This window comes from Bos javanicus, unplaced genomic scaffold (genome assembly GCF_032452875.1).
Source record: "Bos javanicus breed banteng unplaced genomic scaffold, ARS-OSU_banteng_1.0 tig00002388_1, whole genome shotgun sequence".
Lineage (NCBI taxonomy): Eukaryota > Metazoa > Chordata > Mammalia > Artiodactyla > Bovidae > Bos > Bos javanicus.
Genome location: NW_026893992.1, coordinates 51,175 through 74,910, shown reverse-complemented (window position 1 = coordinate 74,910; position 23,736 = coordinate 51,175). Strand labels below are relative to the sequence as shown.

The 23,736-nt window shown below is 54.3% G+C and overlaps 1 long non-coding RNA gene across 1 annotated transcript; it reads right to left on the bottom strand.

Moving 5' to 3' along the window:
* Positions 1 to 10,331: 10,331 nt before the first annotated feature.
* Positions 10,332 to 14,382, bottom strand: LOC133244036 (uncharacterized). Its single transcript, XR_009735254.1, has 2 exons — positions 12,104 to 14,382; positions 10,332 to 10,700 (listed from the first exon to the last, which is right to left on the bottom strand). It is a non-coding gene; the product is annotated as an uncharacterized LOC133244036 (long non-coding RNA).
* Between the last annotated feature and the right edge of the window lie 9,354 nt (positions 14,383 to 23,736).

The window sequence follows — 23,736 nt, the reverse complement described above, 5'->3', positions numbered from 1 at the left end:
ATCGGAGTCTGAAATCAGAGGTACCCTGCGGTTCCTGCCTCAACTGGAGATGAGGCCCTCTTCCAATGCACCAAACCCAGTGGAGTCCCGAGAGGCCCCTCCCACCTCCAGTTTCCCTGGCTTCTCAGAGCCACCATGAGAAGCCCCCTGAGGTCACCTGCACAAGTCGAGGGAACCCAGGGTTTCCTGCCTCAACCCGAGAAAGACCTCGAGAGACCTTCTTCAACACGTCTCGAGGCCAGATTCCCCTACCATGGCTCGGGAGCAATGACGCGCTCCCCTCGCCACTCGCATGGAGACCCGACTTCCCTGGCGCCCCACGAGAGGCTCACTGACCTCGCCGTCGTACCTCGTGAGAAACCGCACACTGGGGCCGCCGCTCGAGAACAACCCCGAGATTCCCCGTCATCGAGAGATGAGGGCCTTCGTCTCCTGCATGGCCTAGAGACCAATCTCGCGACCTCTCTCCAAACGCCTCAGGAGGCTTGACTCCCTTGAGTCCACCCAGTGAGCTCCAAGAGATACCCGTCGCGACTCGAGAGCAGAGCGGGGTTCTTTGCTCCCACTCGAGATGAATGCCTGTCTCCCCGGGTGCGTCTGGAATGCAACCCCGAGATCCCTGTCGCCCCTGGAGAGGAACATTGGCTTCTGGACACAAGCCTAGATGAGGTCTATTGGCCCTGCAGTCACTCGAGAGCAATCCCCAGCTTTCCTTCGCAACTCGAATGGAAGATTGGACTTGCCTGGCCCAACACAAGAGGCAGCCTGAATTCCCCGTCGTAACTCGAGAATCCCGCCGTAACTCGAGAAAAACCACGTGGCTCCCCCGTCATCGCAAGATGAAGCCCTTTCCCGCTACAGCGCCTCAGGAGAAGTCCCACGTTAGGAATTGGAGGTCGAAAGGGCACTTGGCACCCTTGATGCGACCCACAAAGTTCCCCGAAATCCCGGTCTCCCTCGAGAGGAACACTGAGGTTTTCCGGCACCCCTCCTCTGAGCCCTTTCTCCCCTCCTGATCTGGACAGGAGGGTCGACTCCCCTGCTTCGTCTGGAAGGGGTTCCCGACCTTCCGGTCGCACCTCAGGATGAGGCCGGTCTCACGAAGACATTCCAGACGTGGCCTCGTGGGTGGTTCCACATTCCGTAGGACCCCAATTCCCGGTCCCCTCTTGATAAGAACCCGATGCCCGGACACCTCTCCGAACTCCAGCCTGTGAATGAAGTCAACACGAAGGGGCAGTTTTTCCGTGCATCGTTCGGAAAAAAACCCCAGGTTCCAAATACAGCTCGACAAGTGGCCTCTCTCCCCGGGGACATCTCGAGAGGCAAGCGGAGTTCCATGCCTCAACCCAAGACGAGGCCTGACTCTCCTGTCCCCAGGCTGCAGGGACCCTGCGATCGGAGTCTGAAATCAGAGGTACCCTGCGGTTCCTGCCTCAACTGGAGATGAGGCCCTCTTCCAATGCACCAAGCCCAGTGGAGTCCCGAGAGGCCCCTCCCACCTCCAGTTTCCCTGGCTTCTCAGAGCCACCATGAGAAGCCCCCTGAGGTCACCTGCACAAGTCGAGGGAACCCAGGGTTTCCTGCCTCAACCCGAGAAAGACCTCGAGAGACCTTCTTCAACACGTCTCGAGGCCAGATTCCCCTACTGCCATGAGCTCGGGAGCATATGAGCGCCCCTCGCACTCGCATGGAGACCCGACTTTCCACGCGTCATCTCAGGACCTGCAATCGCTCCACTGAGAACCGCACACTGCTGGGAGCCGTGAGGAACTCCATGACCCCCGTCATCGAGGAGATGAGGCTCGCCTGCGAGGCGGGATCCCTTGAGTCCCCCAGCTCTCGAGCATATACCCCCAAACCAGAGTCTGCCTACTTTCTGCTTGAGCTTCCACCTAAGCCTCTGACTTTACAGGGGCTCCCCCCTCCCTCTGGAGAGAGTTGGCTTCAGGTCCAGTTAATAATTCCTGGTGTGCAGTGTCGCCCCTGCAAACCTTGAAATCCTCTAGCCTGCCTGAATAGGACTTGCCGGCCACATGATTGTTCAGAGCCTCCCAACTGAGAGAGGCAGGAGATGTTCTAAACTGTCTAAACACAGATTCTTTTGAGTAGTTACAAGATTGATTAGAAATTGGAGGTGAAAGGGCACTTGGGGCCCTTGTGCGCCACAAAGTTTCCAAATCCCTTCCCTGGAGTGTCCCTGGCAGTGTATTGATTAATATAATTGGTGCCTAGCTTTCCTGTTTGTAACTGGGACCCTTGAGTTAATTCTTTTTCTGGAATAGCCCACCTCACCTTCGCTCTGTAGAATGCAACTTCATCTAATGCTTTTCCAGAGGGTGGCCTCGTGTGGTTCCACATTTAGAGAAAAATAAGTTTTCTGAAGAAAAGGTCTTAAAATCCCGATGAGGCCTCCGGGCCAGAAGATGATGCAAGTCACCGAAGCTTTTTCCGTGCATCGTTCGGAAGAAAGCCAGGTTTAAGCAAGACTCGACCCCTTCCCCATTCTCCTCTATGCACAACTTAAGGCACGAGGCCTACTTTGTCCCCAGTCTGCAGGGCCTTGTTCACTGAAACTTGGTCTCACCCTGTCGTTCTTTCCTGCCTCTGCCTGAAGATGAGGCCTCTTTGCACCACTGAGTTTCCTCACTGAGCCCTCCTCCTCCATTCCTCTTCAGAGCCTCCATTAACATTGAACAAGCAGGGAACCCTGGTTTCGCCTACCCGAAAGACCTCGAAGACTCTTCAACAGCCGGGCCAGATCCCCTCCCCTACCATGGCTCGGGAGCAATGACGCGCTCCCCTCGCCACTCGCATGGAGACCCGACTTCCCTGGCGCCCCACGAGAGGCTCACTGACCTCGCCGTCGTACCTCGTGAGAAACCGCACACTGGGGCCGCCGCTCGAGAACAACCCCGAGACTCCCCCGTCATCGAGAGATGAGGGCCTTCGTCTCCTGCATGGCCTAGAGACCAATCTCGCGACCTCTCTCCAAACGCCTCAGGAGGCTTGACTCCCTTGAGTCCACCCAGTGAGCTCCAAGAGATACCCGTCGCGACTCGAGAGCAGAGCGGGGTTCTTTGCTTCCACTCGAGATGAATGCCTGTCTCCCGGGTGTGTCTGGAATGCAACCCCGAGATCCCTGTCGCCCCTGGAGAGGAACATTGGCTTCTGGACACAAGCCTAGATGAGGTCTATTGGCCCTGCAGTCACTCGAGAGCAACCGCAGCTTTCCTTCGCGACTCGAATGGAAGATTGGACTTGCCTGGGCCAACACAAGAGGCAGCCTGAATTCCCCGTCGTAACTCGAGAATCCCGCCGTACCTCGAGAAAAACCACGTGGCTCCCCCGTCATCGCAAGATGAAGCCCTGTGCCGCTACAGCGCCTCAGGAGAAGTCCCACTTTAGGAATTGGAGTTCGAAACGGTACTTGTCACCCTTGATGCGACCCACAAAGTGCCCCGACATCCCGGTCTCCCTCGAGAGGAACACCGAAGTTTTCTGGCAACACTTCCTCTGAGCCCTTTCTCCCCTCCTGATCTGGACAGGAGGGTCGACTCCCCTGCTTTGTCTGGAAGGGGTTCCCGACCTTCCGGTCGCACCTCAGGATGAGGCCGGTCTCACGACGACATTCCAGACGTGGCCTCGTGGGTGGTTCCACATTCCGAAGGACCCCGATTTCCCGGTCCCCTCTTGATAAGAACCCGATGCCCGGACACCTCTCCGAACTCCACCCTGTGAATGAAGTCAACACGAAGGGGCAGTTTCTCCGTGCATCGTCGGGAAAAGACCCCAGGTTCCAAATACCGCTCGACAAGTGGCCTGTCTCCCCGGGAACACCTCGAGAGGCAAGCGGAGTTCCATGCCTCAACCCAAGACGAGGCCTGACTCTCCTGTCCCAAGTCTGCAGGGACCCTGCGGTCGGAGTCTGAAGTCAGAGGAACCCTGAGGTTCCTGCCTCAACTGGAGATGAGGCCCTCTTCCAATGCACCAAACCCAGTGGAGTTCCGAGAGGCCCCTCCCACCTCCAGTTTCCCTGGCATGAGAAGCCCCCTGAGGTCACCAGCATAAGTCGAGGGAAGCAAGGGTTTCCTGCCTCAACCCGAGAAAGACCTCCAGAGACCTTCTTCAACACGTCTCGAGGCCAGATTCCCCTACCATGACTCGAGAGCAATGACGCGCTCCCCTCGCCATTCGCATGGAGACCCGACTTCCCTGCCGCCCCACGAGAGGCTCACTGACCTCGCCGTCGTACCTCGCGAGAAACCGCACACTGGGGCCGCCGCTCGAGAACAACCCCGAGCCTCCCCGTCATCGCGACTTGAGGGCCTTCGTCTCCTGTATGGCCTAGAGACCAGTCTCTCGACCTCTCTCCAAACGCCTCAGGAGGCTTGACTCCCTTTAGTCCACCCAGTGAGCTCCAAGAGATACCCGTTGCGACTCGAGAGCAGAGCGGGGTTCTTTGCCCCCACTCGAGATGGATGCCTGTCTCCCGGGTGCGTCTGGAATGCAACCCCGAGATCCCTTTCGCCCCTGGAGAGGAACATTGGCTTCTGGACACAAGCCTAGATGAGGTCTATTGGCCCTGCAGTCACTCGAGAGCAATCCCCAGCTTTCCTTCGCAACTCGAATGGAAGATTGGACTTCCTGGGCCAACACAAGAGGCATCCTGAATTCCCCGTCGTAACTCGAGAATCCCGCTGCAACTCGAGAAAATCCACGTGGTTCCCCCGTCATCGCAAGATGAAGCCCTTTCCCGCTACAGTGTCTCAGGAGAAGTCCCACGTTAGGTATTGGAGGTCGAAACGGCACTTGGCACCCTTGATGCGACCCACAAAGTGCCCCGACATCCCGGTCTCCTCGAGAGGAACACCGAGGTTTTCCCGCACCACTTCCTCTGAGCCCTTTCTACCCTCCTGATCTGGACAGGAGGGTCGACTCCCCTGCTTTGTCTGGAAGGGGTTCCCGGCCTTCCGGTCGCACCTCAGGATGAGGCCGGTCTCACGACGACATTCCAGACGTGGCCTCGTGGGTGGTTCCACATTCCGAAGGACCCCGATTTCCCGGTCCCCTCTTGATAAGAACCCGATGCCCGGACACCTCTTCGAACTCCACCCTGTGAATGAAGTCAACACGAAGGGGCAGTGACTCGCCCGTGCATCGTCGGGAAAAGACCCCAGGTTCCAAATACCGCTCGACGCGTGGCCTGTCTCCCCGGGAACATCTCGAGAGGCAAGCGGAGTTCCATGCCTCAACCCAAGACGAGGCCTGACTCTCCTGTCCCAAGTCTGCAGGGACCTTGCGGTCGGAGTCTGAAGTCAGAGGAACCCTGAGGTTCCTGCCTCAACTGGAGATGAGGCCCTCTTCCAATGCACCAAACCCAGTGGAGTGCCGAGAGGCCCTCCCACCTCCAGTTTCCCTGACTTCTCAGAGCCACCATGAGAAGCCCCCTGAGGTCACCTGCACAAGTCGAGGGACCCCAGGGTGTGCTGCCTCAACCCGAGAAAGACCTCCAGAGACCTTCTTCAACACGTCTCGAGGCCAGATTCCCCTACTGCCGTGAGCCGGCATATTGCATATTGAGTGCATATTGCATATTGCATATTGAGTGCAGCACTTTCCACAGCATCATCATTCAGGATCTGGAATAGCTCCACTGGAATTCTATCACTGCTGGGAGCCAGTGAGGAACTCCGCCCATGACAAAGGTCATGAGGAAGGAGGCTCGGCATACGCAAAGGCGGGATCGAGCTTCAGGAGTCCCCCTGGAAATTCTCGAGCATATACCCCAAACCAGAGTCTGCCTACTTTCTGCTTGTGCTTGCACCTAAACCTCTGACTTTCGGGGGCTCTCCCCAGCTCCCTCTCTGAAAAAGAGTTAGCTTACAGTTCCAGTTAATAATTCCTGGGTGTGACAGTGTTTAACCTACAAACTCCTTTGGAAATCCTCTAGCCTGCCTGAATAGGTTTTTCCGGCCACATGTGATTGTTCAGAGCCTCCCAACTGTGAGAGGCAGGAGATGTTCTAAACTGTCTAAACACAAATTCTTTTGAGTAGTTACAAGATTGATTAGAAATTGTATTGGTGAATGGTTTTTCACTTGTTGGGCCATTGTTTGCTGCTAAGTTTCCATATCCCTTACCTGCTGTGTCCCTGGCAGTGTATTGATTAATATAATTGGTGTAAGTAGTAGCTTTAATGTTTGTAACCTGGGACCCTTGAGTTAATTCTTTTTCTTGTTATAGCCCACCACACCTTTGCTCTGTAGGAATGCAACTTTATCTAATGCTTTTTGGAGGGTGGCTCCTGACCAACCACCTTTAGAGAAAAATAAGTTTTCTGAAGAAAAGGTCTTAAAATGTTAACAGGCCTCCGGGCCAGAAGATGATGCAAATCACCTAAGCTTTTGCATATGATAAGTTTGCAGGAAGAAAGCCTGGTTTGCTGCAAGACTCTACCCCTTCCCCCATTATCCTCTATGCATAACTTAAGGTATAAAAACTACTTTGAAAAATAAAGTGCGGGCCTTGTTCACCGAAACTTGGTCTCACCATGTCGTTCTTTCTCTTACCTTCTGGCTGAATTATTCAGCCTCTTTCGCCACTGAATTTCCTCACTGAGCTATCCTCCTTCTATTACTCTTTATATCCTTAATTAACATTTAATTAAGCAGTGGTTTCCTGATCTTCGCCTACGCCGTCTCTCCTCGAATACCCTGGATCAGCCGGGGCTGGTCCCCGGCACGCTACCATGGCTCGAGAGCAATGACGCGCTCCCCTCGCCACTCGCATGGAGACCCGACTTCCCTGGCGCCCCACGAGAGGCTCACTGACCTCGCCGTCGTACCTCGTGAGAAAGCGCACACTGGGGCCGCCGCTCGAGAACAACCCCAAGACCCCCGTCATCGCGAGATGAGGGCCTTCGTCTCCTGCATGGCCTAGAGACCAATCTCGCGACCTCTCTCCAAAAGCCTCAGGAGGCTTGACTCCCTTTAGTCCACCCAGTGAGCTCCAAGAGATACCCGTCGCGACTCGAGAGCAGAGCGGGGTTCTTTGCTTCCACTCGAGATGGATGCCTGTCTCCCCGGGTGTGTCTGGAATGCAACCCCGAGATCCCTGTCGCCCCTGGGGAGGAACACTGGCTTCTGGACACAAGCCTAGATGAGGTCTATTGGCCCTGCAGTCACTCGAGAGCAATCCCCAGCTTTCCTTCGCAACTCGAATGGAAGATTGGACTTCCCTGCCTACACAAGAAGCATCCTGAATTCCCCGTCGTAATTCGAGAATCCTACTACACTCGAAAAACCACGTGGTTCCCCCGTCATCGCAAGATGTAGCCCTGTGCCGCTACAGCGTCTCAGGAGAAGTCCCACTTTAGGAATTGGAGTTCGAAACGGTACTTGTCACCCTTGATGCGACCCACAAAGTGCCCCGACATCCCGGTCTCCTCGAGAGGAACACCGAAGTTTTCTGGCAACACTTCCTCTGAGCCTCTCTACCCTCCTGATCTGGACAGGAGGGTCGACTCCCCTGCTTTGTCTGGAAGGGTTCCCGGCCTTCCGGTCGCACCTCAGATGAGGCCGGTCTCACGACGACATTCCAGACGTGGCCTCGTGGGTGGTTCCACATTCCGAAGGACCCCGATTTCCCGGTCCCCTCTGATAAGAACCCGATGCCCGGACACCTCTTCGAACTCCACCCTGTGAATGAAGTCAACACGAAGGGCAGTGACTCGCCCGTGCATCGTCGGGAAAAGACCCCAGGTTCCAAATACCGCTCGACGCGTGGCCTGTCTCCCGGGAACACCTCGAGAGGCAAGCGGAGTTCCATGCCTCAACCCAAGACGAGGCCTGACTCTCCTGTCCCAAGTCTGCAGGGACCTTGCGGTCGGAGTCTGAAGTCAGAGGAACCCTGAGGTTCCTGCCTCAACTGGAGATGAGGCCCTCTTCCAATGCACCAAACCCAGTGGAGTGCCGAGAGGCCCTCCCACCTCCAGTTTCCCTGACTTCTCAGAGCCACCATGAGAAGCCCCTGAGGTCACCTGCACAAGTCGAGGGACCCCAGGGTGTCCTGCCTCAACCCGAGAAAGACCTCCAGAGACCTTCTTCAACGCGTCTCGAGGCCAGATTCCCTACTGCCGTGAGCCGGCATATTGCATATTGAGTGCATATTGCATATTGCATATTGAGTGCAGCACTTTCCACAGCATCATCATTCAGGATCTGGAATAGCTCCACTGGAATTCTATCACTGCTGGGAGCCAGTGAGGAACTCCGCCCATGACAAAGGTCATGAGGAAGGAGGCTCGGCATGCGCAAAGGCGGGATCGAGCTTCAGGAGTCCCCTGGAAATTCTCGAGCATATACCCCCCAAACCAGAGTCTGCCTACTTTCTGCTTGTGCTTGCACCTAAACCTCTGACTTTACGGGGCTCTCCCCCCCAACTCTCTGAAAAAGAGTTAGCTTACAGTTCCAGTTAATAATTCCTGGGTGTGACAGTGTTTAACCTACAAACTCCTTTTGAAATCCTCTAGCCTGCCTGAATAGGTTTTTCCGGCCACATGTGATTGTTCAGAGCCTCCCAACTGTGAGAGGCAGGAGATGTTCTAAACTGTCTAAACACAAATTCTTTTGAGTAGTTACAAGATTGATTAGAAATTGTATTGGTGAATGGTTTTTCATTTGTTGGGCCATTGTTTGCTGCTAAGTTTCCATATCCCTTACCTGCTGTGTCCCTGGCAGTGTATTGATTAATATAATTGGTGTAAGTAGTAGCTTTAATGTTTGTAACCTGGGACCCTTGAGTTAATTCTTTTTCTTGTTATAGCCTACCACACCTTTGCTCTGTAGGAATGCAACTTTATCTAATGCTTTTTTGGAGGGTGGCTCCTGACCAACCACCTTTAGAGAAAAATAAGTTTTCTGAAGAAAAGGTCTTAAAATGTTAACAGGCCTCCGGGCCAGAAGATGATGCAAATCACCTAAGCTTTTGCATATGATAAGTTTGCAGGAAGAAAGCCTGGTTTGCTGCAAGACTCTACCCCTTCCCCCATTATCCTCTATGCATAACTTAAGGTATAAAAACTACTTTGAAAAATAAAGTGCGGGCCTTGTTCACCGAAACTTGGTCTCACCATGTCGTTCTTTCTCTTACCTTCTGGCTGAATTATTCAGCCTCTTTTCGCCACTGAATTTCCTCACTGAGCTATCCTCCTTCTATTACTCTTTATATCCTTAATTAACATTTAATTAAGCAGTGGTTTCCTGATCTTCGCCTACGCCGTCTCTCCTTCGAATACCCTGGATCAGCCGGGGCTGGTCCCCGGCACGCTACCATGGCTCGAGAGCAATGACGCGCTCGCCCTCGCCACTCGCATGGAGACCCGACTTCCCTGGCGCCCCACGAGAGGCTCACTGACCTCGCCGTCGTACCTCGTGAGAAAGCGCACACTGGGGCCGCCGCTCGAGAACAACCCCAAGACTCCCCCGTCATCGCGAGATGAGGGCCTTCGTCTCCTGCATGGCCTGAGACCAATCTCGCGACCTCTCTCCAAAAGCCTCAGGAGGCTTGACTCCCTTTAGTCCACCCAGTGAGCTCCAAGAGATACCCGTCGCGACTCGAGAGCAGAGCGGGGTTCTTTGCTTCCACTCGAGATGGATGCCTGTCTCCCGGGTGTGTCTGGAATGCAACCCCGAGATCCCTGTCGCCCCTGGAGAGGAACACTGGCTTCTGGACACAAGCCTAGATGAGGTCTATTGGCCCTGCAGTCACTCGAGAGCAATCCCCAGCTTTCCTTCGCAACTCAAATGGAAGATTGGACTTCCCTGGGCCTACACAAGAAGCATCCTGAATTCCCCGTCGTAATTCGAGAATCCTGCTACACCTCGAGAAAAACCACGTGGTTCCCCCGTCATCGCAAGATGTAGCCCTGTGCCGCTACAGCGTCTCAGGAGAAGTCCCACTTTAGGAATTGGAGTTCGAAACGGTACTTGTCACCCTTGATGCGACCCACAAAGTGCCCCGACATCCCGGTCTCCCTCGAGAGGAACACCGAAGTTTTCTGGCAACACTTCCTCTGAGCCTCTTCTACCCTCCTGATCTGGACAGGAGGGTCGACTCCCCTGCTTTGTCTGGAAGGGGTTCCCGGCCTTCCGGTCGCACCTCAGGATGAGGCCGGTCTCACGACGACATTCCAGACGTGGCCTCGTGGGTGGTTCCACATTCCGAAGGACCCCGATTTCCCGGTCCCCTCTTGATAAGAACCCGATGCCCGGACACCTCTTCGAACTCCACCCTGTGAATGAAGTCAACACGAAGGGGCAGTGACTCGCCCGTGCATCGTCGGGAAAAGACCCCCAGGTTCCAAATACCGCTCGACAAGTGGCCTGTCTCCCCGGGAACACCTCGAGAGGCAAGCGGAGTTCCATGCCTCAACCCAAGACGAGGCCTGACTCTCCTGTCCCAAGTCTGCAGGGACCTTGCGGTCGGAGTCTGAAGTCAGAGGAACCCTGAGGTTCCTGCCTCAACTGGAGATGAGGCCCTCTTCCAATGCACCAAACCCAGTGGAGTGCCGAGAGGCCCCTCCCACCTCCAGTTTCCCTGACTTCTCAGAGCCACCATGAGAAGCCCCCTGAGGTCACCTGCACAAGTCGAGGGACCCCAGGGTGTCCTGCCTCAACCCGAGAAAGACCTCGAGAGACCTTCTTCAACACGTCTCGAGGCCAGATTCCCCTACTATGACTTGGGAGTAAAGACGCGCTCCCCCTCGCCATTCGCATGGAGACCCGACTTCCTTGCCGCCCCACGAGAGGCTCACTGACCTCGCCGTCGTACCTCGCGAGAAACCGCACACTGGGGCCGCCGCTCGAGAACAACCCCGAGCCTCCCCCGTCATCGCGACTTGAGGGCCTTCGTCTCCTGTATGGCCTAGAGACCAGTCTCTCGACCTCTCTCCAAACGCCTCAGGAGGCTTGACTCCCTTTAGTCCACCCAGTGAGCTCCAAGAGATACCCGTCGCGACTCAAGAGCAGAGCGGGGTTCTTTGCTCCCACTCGAGATGGATGCCTGTCTCCCCGGGTGCGTCTGGAATGCAACCCCGAGATCCCTTTCGCCCCTGGAGAGGAACATTGGCTTCTGGACACAAGCCTAGATGAGGTCTATTGGCCCTGCAGTCACTCGAGAGCAATCCCCAGCTTTCCTTCGCAACTCGAATGGAAGATTGGACTTCCCTGGGCCAACACAAGAGGCATCCTGAATTCCCCGTCGTAACTCGAGAATCCCGCTGCAACTCGAGAAAATCCACGTGGTTCCCCCGTCATCGCAAGATGAAGCCCTTTCCCGCTACAGTGTCTCAGGAGAAGTCCCACGTTAGGTATTGGAGGTCGAAACGGTACTTGGCACCCTTGATGCGACCCACAAAGTGCCCCGACATCCCGGTCTCCCTCAAGAGGAACACCGAGGTTTTCCCGCACCACTTCCTCTGAGCCCCTTCTACCCTCCTGATCTGGACAGGAGGGTCGACTCCCCTGCTTTGTCTGGAAGGGGTTCCCGGCCTTCCGGTCGCACCTCAGGATGAGGCCGGTCTCACGACGACATTCCAGACGTGGCCTCGTGGGTGGTTCCACATTCCGAAGGACCCCGATTTCCCGGTCCCCTCTTGATAAGAACCCGATGCCCGGACACCTCTTCGAACTCCACCCTGTGAATGAAGTCAACACGAAGGGGCAGTGACTCGCCCGTGCATCGTCGGGAAAAGACCCCAGGTTCCAAATACCGCTCGACGCGTGGCCTGTCTCCCCGGGAACACCTCGAGAGGCAAGCGGAGTTCCATGCCTCAACCCAAGACGAGGCCTGACTCTCCTGTCCCAAGTCTGCAGGGACCTTGCGGTCGGAGTCTGAAGTCAGAGGAACCCTGAGGTTCCTGCCTCAACTGGAGATGAGGCCCTCTTCCAATGCACCAAACCCAGTGGAGTGCCGAGAGGCCCCTCCCACCTCCAGTTTCCCTGACTTCTCAGAGCCACCATGAGAAGCCCCCTGAGGTCACCTGCACAAGTCGAGGGACCCCAGGGTGTGCTGCCTCAACCCGAGAAAGACCTCCAGAGACCTTCTTCAACACGTCTCGAGGCCAGATTCCCCTACTGCCGTGAGCCGGCATATTGCATATTGAGTGCATATTGCATATTGCATATTGAGTGCAGCACTTTCCACAGCATCATCATTCAGGATCTGGAATAGCTCCACTGGAATTCTATCACTGCTGGGAGCCAGTGAGGAACTCCGCCCATGACAAAGGTCATGAGGAAGGAGGCTCGGCATACGCAAAGGCGGGATCGAGCTTCAGGAGTCCCCCTGGAAATTCTCGAGCATATACCCCCAAAACCAGAGTCTGCCTACTTTCTGCTTGTGCTTGCACCTAAACCTCTGACTTTACGGGGGGCTCTCCCCCACTACCTCTCTCTGAAAAAAGAGTTAGCTTACAGTTCCAGTTAATAATTCCTGGGTGTGACAGTGTTTAAGCTACAAACTCCTTTGGAAATCCTCTAGCCTGCCTGAATAGGTTTTTCCGGCCACATGTGATTGTTCAGAGCCTCCCAACTGTGAGAGGCAGGAGATGTTCTAAACTGTCTAAACACAAATTCTTTTGAGTAGTTACAAGATTGATTAGAAATTGTATTGGTGAATGGTTTTTCACTTGTTGGGCCATTGTTTGCTGCTAAGTTTCCATATCCCTTACCTGCTGTGTCCCTGGCAGTGTATTGATTAATATAATTGGTGTAAGTAGTAGCTTTAATGTTTGTAACCTGGGACCCTTGAGTTAATTCTTTTTCTTGTTATAGCCCACCACACCTTTGCTCTGTAGGAATGCAACTTTATCTAATGCTTTTTTGGAGGGTGGCTCCTGACCAACCACCTTTAGAGAAAAATAAGTTTTCTGAAGAAAAGGTCTTAAAATGTTAACAGGCCTCCGGGCCAGAAGATGATGCAAATCACCTAAGCTTTTGCATATGATAAGTTTGCAGGAAGAAAGCCTGGTTTGCTGCAAGACTCTACCCCTTCCCCCATTATCCTCTATGCATAACTTAAGGTATAAAAACTACTTTGAAAAATAAAGTGCGGGCCTTGTTCACCGAAACTTGGTCTCACCATGTCGTTCTTTCTCTTACCTTCTGGCTGAATTATTCAGCCTCTTTTCGCCACTGAATTTCCTCACTGAGCTATCCTCCTTCTATTACTCTTTATATCCTTAATTAACATTTAATTAAGCAGTGGTTTCCTGATCTTCGCCTACGCCGTCTCTCCTTCGAATACCCTGGATCAGCCGGGGCTGGTCCCCGGCACGCTACCATGGCTCGAGAGCAATGACGCGCTCGCCCTCGCCACTCGCATGGAGACCCGACTTCCCTGGCGCCCCACGAGAGGCTCACTGACCTCGCCGTCGTACCTCGTGAGAAAGCGCACACTGGGGCCGCCGCTCGAGAACAACCCCAAGACTCCCCCGTCATCGCGAGATGAGGGCCTTCGTCTCCTGCATGGCCTAGAGACCAATCTCGCGACCTCTCTCCAAAAGCCTCAGGAGGCTTGACTCCCTTTAGTCCACCCAGTGAGCTCCAAGAGATACCCGTCGCGACTCGAGAGCAGAGCGGGGTTCTTTGCTTCCACTCGAGATGGATGCCTGTCTCCCCGGGTGTGTCTGGAATGCAACCCCGAGATCCCTGTCGCCCCTGGAGAGGAACACTGGCTTCTGGACACAAGCCTAGATGAGGTCTATTGGCCCTGCAGTCACTCGAGAGCAATCCCCAGCTTTCCTTCGCAACTCGAATGGAAGATTGGACTTCCCTGGGCCTACACAAGAAGCATCCTGAATTCCCCGTCGTAATTCGAGAATCCTGCTACACCTCGAGAAAAACCACGTGGTTCCCCCGTCATCGCAAGATGTAGCCCTGTGCCGCTACAGCGTCTCAGGAGAAGTCCCACTTTAGGAATTGGAGTTCGAAACGGTACTTGTCACCCTTGATGCGACCCACAAAGTGCCCCGACATCCCGGTCTCCCTCGAGAGGAACACCGAAGTTTTCTGGCAACACTTCCTCTGAGCCTCTTCTACCCTCCTGATCTGGACAGGAGGGTCGACTCCCCTGCTTTGTCTGGAAGGGGTTCCCGGCCTTCCGGTCGCACCTCAGGATGAGGCCGGTCTCACGACGACATTCCAGACGTGGCCTCGTGGGTGGTTCCACATTCCGAAGGACCCCGATTTCCCGGTCCCCTCTTGATAAGAACCCGATGCCCGGACACCTCTTCGAACTCCACCCTGTGAATGAAGTCAACACGAAGGGGCAGTGACTCGCCCGTGCATCGTCGGGAAAAGACCCCCAGGTTCCAAATACCGCTCGACGCGTGGCCTGTCTCCCCGGGAACACCTCGAGAGGCAAGCGGAGTTCCATGCCTCAACCCAAGACGAGGCCTGACTCTCCTGTCCCAAGTCTGCAGGGACCTTGCGGTCGGAGTCTGAAGTCAGAGGAACCCTGAGGTTCCTGCCTCAACTGGAGATGAGGCCCTCTTCCAATGCACCAAACCCAGTGGAGTGCCGAGAGGCCCCTCCCACCTCCAGTTTCCCTGACTTCTCAGAGCCACCATGAGAAGCCCCCTGAGGTCACCTGCACAAGTCGAGGGACCCCAGGGTGTGCTGCCTCAACCCGAGAAAGACCTCCAGAGACCTTCTTCAACACGTCTCGAGGCCAGATTCCCCTACTGCCGTGAGCCGGCATATTGCATATTGAGTGCATATTGCATATTGCATATTGAGTGCAGCACTTTCCACAGCATCATCATTCAGGATCTGGAATAGCTCCACTGGAATTCTATCACTGCTGGGAGCCAGTGAGGAACTCCGCCCATGACAAAGGTCATGAGGAAGGAGGCTCGGCATACGCAAAGGCGGGATCGAGCTTCAGGAGTCCCCCTGGAAATTCTCGAGCATATACCCCCAAAACCAGAGTCTGCCTACTTTCTGCTTGTGCTTGCACCTAAACCTCTGACTTTACGGGGGCTCTCCCCCACTACCTCTCTCTGAAAAAAGAGTTAGCTTACAGTTCCAGTTAATAATTCCTGGGTGTGACAGTGTTTAACCTACAAACTCCTTTGGAAATCCTCTAGCCTGCCTGAATAGGTTTTTCCGGCCACATGTGATTGTTCAGAGCCTCCCAACTGTGAGAGGCAGGAGATGTTCTAAACTGTCTAAACACAAATTCTTTTGAGTAGTTACAAGATTGATTAGAAATTGTATTGGTGAATGGTTTTTCATTTGTTGGGCCATTGTTTGCTGCTAAGTTTCCATATCCCTTACCTGCTGTGTCCCTGGCAGTGTATTGATTAATATAATTGGTGTAAGTAGTAGCTTTAATGTTTGTAACCTGGGACCCTTGAGTTAATTCTTTTTCTTGTTATAGCCCACCACACCTTTGCTCTGTAGGAATGCAACTTTATCTAATGCTTTTTGGAGGGTGGCTCCTGACCAACCACCTTTAGAGAAAAATAAGTTTTCTGAAGAAAAGGTCTTAAAATGTTAACAGGCCTCCGGGCCAGAAGATGATGCAAATCACCTAAGCTTTTGCATATGATAAGTTTGCAGGAAGAAAGCCTGGTTTGCTGCAAGACTCTACCCCTTCCCCCATTATCCTCTATGCATAACTTAAGGTATAAAAACTACTTTGAAAAATAAAGTGCGGGCCTTGTTCACCGAAACTTGGTCTCACCATGTCGTTCTTTCTCTTACCTTCTGGCTGAATTATTCAGCCTCTTTTCGCCACTGAATTTCCTCACTGAGCTATCCTCCTTCTATTACTCTTTATATCCTTAATTAACATTTAATTAAGCAGTGGTTTCCTGATCTTCGCCTACGCCGTCTCTCCTTCGAATACCCTGGATCAGCCGGGGCTGGTCCCCGGCACGCTACCATGGCTCGAGAGCAATGACGCGCTCGCCCTCGCCACTCGCATGGAGACCCGACTTCCCTGGCGCCCCACGAGAGGCTCACTGACCTCGCCGTCGTACCTCGTGAGAAAGCGCACACTGGGGCCGCCGCTCGAGAACAACCCCAAGACTCCCCCGTCATCGCGAGATGAGGGCCTTCGTCTCCTGCATGGCCTAGAGACCAATCTCGCGACCTCTCTCCAAAAGCCTCAGGAGGCTTGACTCCCTTTAGTCCACCCAGTGAGCTCCAAGAGATACCCGTCGCGACTCGAGAGCAGAGCGGGGTTCTTTGCTTCCACTCGAGATGGATGCCTGTCTCCCCGGGTGTGTCTGGAATGCAACCCCGAGATCCCTGTCGCCCCTGGGGAGGAACACTGGCTTCTGGACACAAGCCTAGATGAGGTCTATTGGCCCTGCAGTCACTCGAGAGCAATCCCCAGCTTTCCTTCGCAACTCGAATGGAAGATTGGACTTCCCTGGGCCTACACAAGAAGCATCCTGAATTCCCCGTCGTAATTCGAGAATCCTGCTACACCTCGAGAAAAACCACGTGGTTCCCCCGTCATCGCAAGATGTAGCCCTGTGCCGCTACAGCGTCTCAGGAGAAGTCCCACTTTAGGAATTGGAGTTCGAAACGGTACTTGTCACCCTTGATGCGACCCACAAAGTGCCCCGACATCCCGGTCTCCCTCGAGAGGAACACCGAAGTTTTCTGGCAACACTTCCTCTGAGCCTCTTCTACCCTCCTGATCTGGACAGGAGGGTCGACTCCCCTGCTTTGTCTGGAAGGGGTTCCCGGCCTTCCGGTCGCACCTCAGGATGAGGCCGGTCTCACGACGACATTCCAGACGTGGCCTCGTGGGTGGTTCCACATTCCGAAGGACCCCGATTTCCCGGTCCCCTCTTGATAAGAACCCGATGCCCGGACACCTCTTCGAACTCCACCCTGTGAATGAAGTCAACACGAAGGGGCAGTGACTCGCCCGTGCATCGTCGGGAAAAGACCCCCAGGTTCCAAATACCGCTCGACGCGTGGCCTGTCTCCCCGGGAACACCTCGAGAGGCAAGCGGAGTTCCATGCCTCAACCCAAGACGAGGCCTGACTCTCCTGTCCCAAGTCTGCAGGGACCTTGCGGTCGGAGTCTGAAGTCAGAGGAACCCTGAGGTTCCTGCCTCAACTGGAGATGAGGCCCTCTTCCAATGCACCAAACCCAGTGGAGTGCCGAGAGGCCCCTCCCACCTCCAGTTTCCCTGACTTCTCAGAGCCACCATGAGAAGCCCCCTGAGGTCACCTGCACAAGTCGAGGGACCCCAGGGTGTCCTGCCTCAACCCGAGAAAGACCTCGAGAGACCTTCTTCAACGCGTCTCGAGGCCAGATTCCCCTACTGCCGTGAGCCGGCATATTGCATATTGAGTGCATATTGCATATTGCATATTGAGTGCAGCACTTTCCACAGCATCATCATTCAGGATCTGGAATAGCTCCACTGGAATTCTATCACTGCTGGGAGCCAGTGAGGAACTCCGCCCATGACAAAGGTCATGAGGAAGGAGGCTCGGCATGCGCAAAGGCGGGATCGAGCTTCAGGAGTCCCCTGGAAATTCTCGAGCATATACCCCCAAAACCAGAGTCTGCCTACTTTCTGCTTGTGCTTGCACCTAAACCTCTGACTTTACGGGGGGCTCTCCCCCACTACCTCTCTCTGAAAAAAGAGTTAGCTTACAGTTCCAGTTAATAATTCCTGGGTGTGACAGTGTTTAACCTACAAACTCCTTTGGAAATCCTCTAGCCTGCCTGAATAGGTTTTTCCGGCCACATGTGATTGTTCAGAGCCTCCCAACTGTGAGAGGCAGGAGATGTTCTAAACTGTCTAAACACAAATTCTTTTGAGTAGTTACAAGATTGATTAGAAATTGTATTGGTGAATGGTTTTTCACTTGTTGGGCCATTGTTTGCTGCTAAGTTTCCATATCCCTTACCTGCTGTGTCCCTGGCAGTGTATTGATTAATATAATTGGTGTAAGTAGTAGCTTTAATGTTTGTAACCTGGGACCCTTGAGTTAATTCTTTTTCTTGTTATAGCCCACCACACCTTTGCTCTGTAGGAATGCAACTTTATCTAATGCTTTTTTGGAGGGTGGCTCCTGACCAACCACCTTTAGAGAAAAATAAGTTTTCTGAAGAAAAGGTCTTAAAATGTTAACAGGCCTCCGGGCCAGAAGATGATGCAAATCACCTAAGCTTTTGCATATGATAAGTTTGCAGGAAGAAAGCCTGGTTTGCTGCAAGACTCTACCCCTTCCCCCATTATCCTCTATGCATAACTTAAGGTATAAAAACTACTTTGAAAAATAAAGTGCGGGCCTTGTTCACCGAAACTTGGTCTCACCATGTCGTTCTTTCTCTTACCTTCTGGCTGAATTATTCAGCCTCTTTTCGCCACTGAATTTCCTCACTGAGCTATCCTCCTTCTATTACTCTTTATATCCTTAATTAACATTTAATTAAGCAGTGGTTTCCTGATCTTCGCCTACGCCGTCTCTCCTTCGAATACCCTGGATCAGCCGGGGCTGGTCCCCGGCACGCTACCATGGCTCGAGAGCAATGACGCGCTCGCCCTCGCCACTCGCATGGAGACCCGACTTCCCTGGCGCCCCACGAGAGGCTCACTGACCTCGCCGTCGTACCTCGTGAGAAAGCGCACACTGGGGCCGCCGCTCGAGAACAACCCCAAGACTCCCCCGTCATCGCGAGATGAGGGCCTTCGTCTCCTGCATGGCCTAGAGACCAATCTCGCGACCTCTCTCCAAAAGCCTCAGGAGGCTTGACTCCCTTTAGTCCACCCAGTGAGCTCCAAGAGATACCCGTCGCGACTCGAGAGCAGAGCGGGGTTCTTTGCTTCCACTCGAGATGGATGCCTGTCTCCCCGGGTGTGTCTGGAATGCAACCCCGAGATCCCTGTCGCCCCTGGAGAGGAACACTGGCTTCTGGACACAAGCCTAGATGAGGTCTATTGGCCCTGCAGTCACTCGAGAGAAATCCCCAGCTTTCCTTCGCAACTCGAATGGAAGATTGGACTTCCCTGGGCCTACACAAGAAGCATCCTGAATTCCCCGTCGTAATTCGAGAATCCTGCTACACCTCGAGAAAAACCACGTGGTTCCCCCGTCATCGCAAGATGTAGCCCTGTGCCGCTACAGCGTCTCAGGAGAAGTCCCACTTTAGGAATTGGAGTTCGAAACGGTACTTGTCACCCTTGATGCGACCCACAAAGTGCCCCGACATCCCGGTCTCCCTCGAGAGGAACACCGAAGTTTTCTGGCAACACTTCCTCTGAGCCTCTTCTACCCTCCTGATCTGGACAGGAGGGTCGACTCCCCTGCTTTGTCTGGAAGGGGTTCCCGGCCTTCCGGTCGCACCTCAGGATGAGGCCGGTCTCACGACGACATTCCAGACGTGGCCTCGTGGGTGGTTCCACATTCCGAAGGACCCCGATTTCCCGGTCCCCTCTTGATAAGAACCCGATGCCCGGACACCTCTTCGAACTCCACCCTGTGAATGAAGTCAACACGAAGGGGCAGTGACTCGCCCGTGCATCGTCGGGAAAAGACCCCCAGGTTCCAAATACCGCTCGACAAGTGGCCTGTCTCCCCGGGAACACCTCGAGAGGCAAGCGGAGTTCCATGCCTCAACCCAAGACGAGGCCTGACTCTCCTGTCCCAAGTCTGCAGGGACCTTGCGGTCGGAGTCTGAAGTCAGAGGAACCCTGAGGTTCCTGCCTCAACTGGAGATGAGGCCCTCTTCCAATGCACCAAACCCAGTGGAGTGCCGAGAGGCCCCTCCCACCTCCAGTTTCCCTGACTTCTCAGAGCCACCATGAGAAGCCCCCTGAGGTCACCTGCACAAGTCGAGGGACCCCAGGGTGTCCTGCCTCAACCCGAGAAAGACCTCCAGAGACCTTCTTCAACACGTCTCGAGGCCAGATTCCCCTACTGCCGTGAGCCGGCATATTGCATATTGAGTGCATATTGCATATTGCATATTGAGTGCAGCACTTTCCACAGCATCATCATTCAGGATCTGGAATAGCTCCACTGGAATTCTATCACTGCTGGGAGCCAGTGAGGAACTCCGCCCATGACAAAGGTCATGAGGAAGGAGGCTCGGCATACGCAAAGGCGGGATCGAGCTTCAGGAGTCCCCCTGGAAATTCTCGAGCATATACCCCCAAAACCAGAGTCTGCCTACTTTCTGCTTGTGCTTGCACCTAAACCTCTGACTTTACGGGGGCTCTCCCCCACTACCTCTCTCTGAAAAAAGAGTTAGCTTACAGTTCCAGTTAATAATTCCTGGGTGTGACAGTGTTTAACCTACAAACTCCTTTGGAAATCCTCTAGCCTGCCTGAATAGGTTTTTCCGGCCACATGTGATTGTTCAGAGCCTCCCAACTGTGAGAGGCAGGAGATGTTCTAAACTGTCTAAACACAAATTCTTTTGAGTAGTTACAAGATTGATTAGAAATTGTATTGGTGAATGGTTTTTCATTTGTTGGGCCATTGTTTGCTGCTAAGTTTCCATATCCCTTACCTGCTGTGTCCCTGGCAGTGTATTGATTAATATAATTGGTGTAAGTAGTAGCTTTAATGTTTGTAACCTGGGACCCTTGAGTTAATTCTTTTTCTTGTTATAGCCCACCACACCTTTGCTCTGTAGGAATGCAACTTTATCTAATGCTTTTTTGGAGGGTGGCTCCTGACCAACCACCTTTAGAGAAAAATAAGTTTTCTGAAGAAAAGGTCTTAAAATGTTAACAGGCCTCCGGGCCAGAAGATGATGCAAATCACCTAAGCTTTTGCATATGATAAGTTTGCAGGAAGAAAGCCTGGTTTGCTGCAAGACTCGACCCCTTCCCCCATTATCCTCTATGCATAACTTAAGGTATAAAAACTACTTTGAAAAATAAAGTGCGGGCCTTGTTCACCGAAACTTGGTCTCACCATGTCGTTCTTTCTCTTACCTTCTGGCTGAATTATTCAGCCTCTTTTCGCCACTGAATTTCCTCACTGAGCTATCCTCCTTCTATTACTCTTTATATCCTTAATTAACATTTAATTAAGCAGTGGTTTCCTGATCTTCGCCTACGCCGTCTCTCCTTCGAATACCCTGGATCAGCCGGGGCTGGTCCCCGGCACGCTACCATGGCTCGAGAGCAATGACGCGCTCGCCCTCGCCACTCGCATGGAGACCCGACTTCCCTGGCGCCCCACGAGAGGCTCACTGACCTCGCCGTCGTACCTCGTGAGAAAGCGCACACTGGGGCCGCCGCTCGAGAACAACCCCAAGACTCCCCCGTCATCGCGAGATGAGGGCCTTCGTCTCCTGCATGGCCTAGAGACCAATCTCGCGACCTCTCTCCAAAAGCCTCAGGAGGCTTGACTCCCTTTAGTCCACCCAGTGAGCTCCAAGAGATACCCGTCGCGACTCGAGAGCAGAGCGGGGTTCTTTGCTTCCACTCGAGATGGATGCCTGTCTCCCCGGGTGTGTCTGGAATGCAACCCCGAGATCCCTGTCGCCCCTGGGGAGGAACACTGGCTTCTGGACACAAGCCTAGATGAGGTCTATTGGCCCTGCAGTCACTCGAGAGAAATCCCCAGCTTTCCTTCGCAACTCGAATGGAAGATTGGACTTCCCTGGGCCTACACAAGAAGCATCCTGAATTCCCCGTCGTAATTCGAGAATCCTGCTACACCTCGAGTAAAACCACGTGGTTCCCCCGTCATCGCAAGATGTAGCCCTGTGCCGCTACAGCGTCTCAGGAGAAGTCCCACTTTAGGAATTGGAGTTCGAAACGGTACTTGTCACCCTTGATGCGACCCACAAAGTGCCCCGACATCCCGGTCTCCCTCGAGAGGAACACCGAAGTTTTCTGGCAACACTTCCTCTGAGCCTCTTCTACCCTCCTGATCTGGACAGGAGGGTCGACTCCCCTGCTTTGTCTGGAAGGGGTTCCCGGCCTTCCGGTCGCACCTCAGGATGAGGCCGGTCTCACGACGACATTCCAGACGTGGCCTCGTGGGTGGTTCCACATTCCGAAGGACCCCGATTTCCCGGTCCCCTCTTGATAAGAACCCGATGCCCGGACACCTCTTCGAACTCCACCCTGTGAATGAAGTCAACACGAAGGGGCAGTGACTCGCCCGTGCATCGTCGGGAAAAGACCCCCAGGTTCCAAATACCGCTCGACAAGTGGCCTGTCTCCCCGGGAACACCTCGAGAGGCAAGCGGAGTTCCATGCCTCAACCCAAGACGAGGCCTGACTCTCCTGTCCCAAGTCTGCAGGGACCTTGCGGTCGGAGTCTGAAGTCAGAGGAACCCTGAGGTTCCTGCCTCAACTGGAGATGAGGCCCTCTTCCAATGCACCAAACCCAGTGGAGTGCCGAGAGGCCCCTCCCACCTCCAGTTTCCCTGACTTCTCAGAGCCACCATGAGAAGCCCCCTGAGGTCACCTGCACAAGTCGAGGGACCCCAGGGTGTCCTGCCTCAACCCGAGAAAGACCTCGAGAGACCTTCTTCAACACGTCTCGAGGCCAGATTCCCCTACTATGACTTGAGAGTAAAGACGCGCTCCCCCTCGCCATTCGCATGGAGACCCGACTTCCTTGCCGCCCCACGAGAGGCTCACTGACCTCGCCGTCGTACCTCGCGAGAAACCGCACACTGGGGCCGCCGCTCGAGAACAACCCCGAGCCTCCCCCGTCATCGCGACTTGAGGGCCTTCGTCTCCTGTATGGCCTAGAGACCAGTCTCTCGACCCCTCTCCAAACGCCTCAGGAGGCTTGACTCCCTTTAGTCCACCCAGTGAGCTCCAAGAGATACCCGTCGCGACTCAAGAGCAGAGCGGGGTTCTTTGCTCCCACTCGAGATGGATGCCTGTCTCCCCGGGTGCGTCTGGAATGCAACCCCGAGATCCCTTTCGCCCCTGGAGAGGAACATTGGCTTCTGGACACAAGCCTAGATGAGGTCTATTGGCCCTGCAGTCACTCGAGAGCAATCCCCAGCTTTCCTTCGCAACTCGAATGGAAGATTGGACTTCCCTGGGCCAACACAAGAGGCATCCTGAATTCCCCGTCGTAACTCGAGAATCCCGCTGCAACTCGAGAAAATCCACGTGGTTCCCCCGTCATCGCAAGATGAAGCCCTTTCCCGCTACAGTGTCTCAGGAGAAGTCCCACGTTAGGTATTGGAGGTCGAAACGGTACTTGGCACCCTTGATGCGACCCACAAAGTGCCCCGACATCCCGGTCTCCCTCGAGAGGAACACCGAGGTTTTCCCGCACCACTTCCTCTGAGCCCCTTCTACCCTCCTGATCTGGACAGGAGGGTCGACTCCCCTGCTTTGTCTGGAAGGGGTTCCCGGCCTTCCGGTCGCACCTCAGGATGAGGCCGGTCTCACGACGACATTCCAGACGTGGCCTCGTGGGTGGTTCCACATTCCGAAGGACCCGATTTCCCGGTCCCCTCTGATAAGAACCCGATGCCCGGACACCTCTTCGAACTCCACCCTGTGAATGAAGTCAACACGAAGGGGCAGTGACTCGCCCGTGCATCGTCGGGAAAAGACCCCCAGGTTCCAAATACCGCTCGACAAGTGGCCTGTCTCCCGGGAACACCTCGAGAGGCAAGCGGAGTTCCATGCCTCAACCCAAGACGAGGCCTGACTCTCCTGTCCCAAGTCTGCAGGGACCTTGCGGTCGGAGTCTGAAGTCA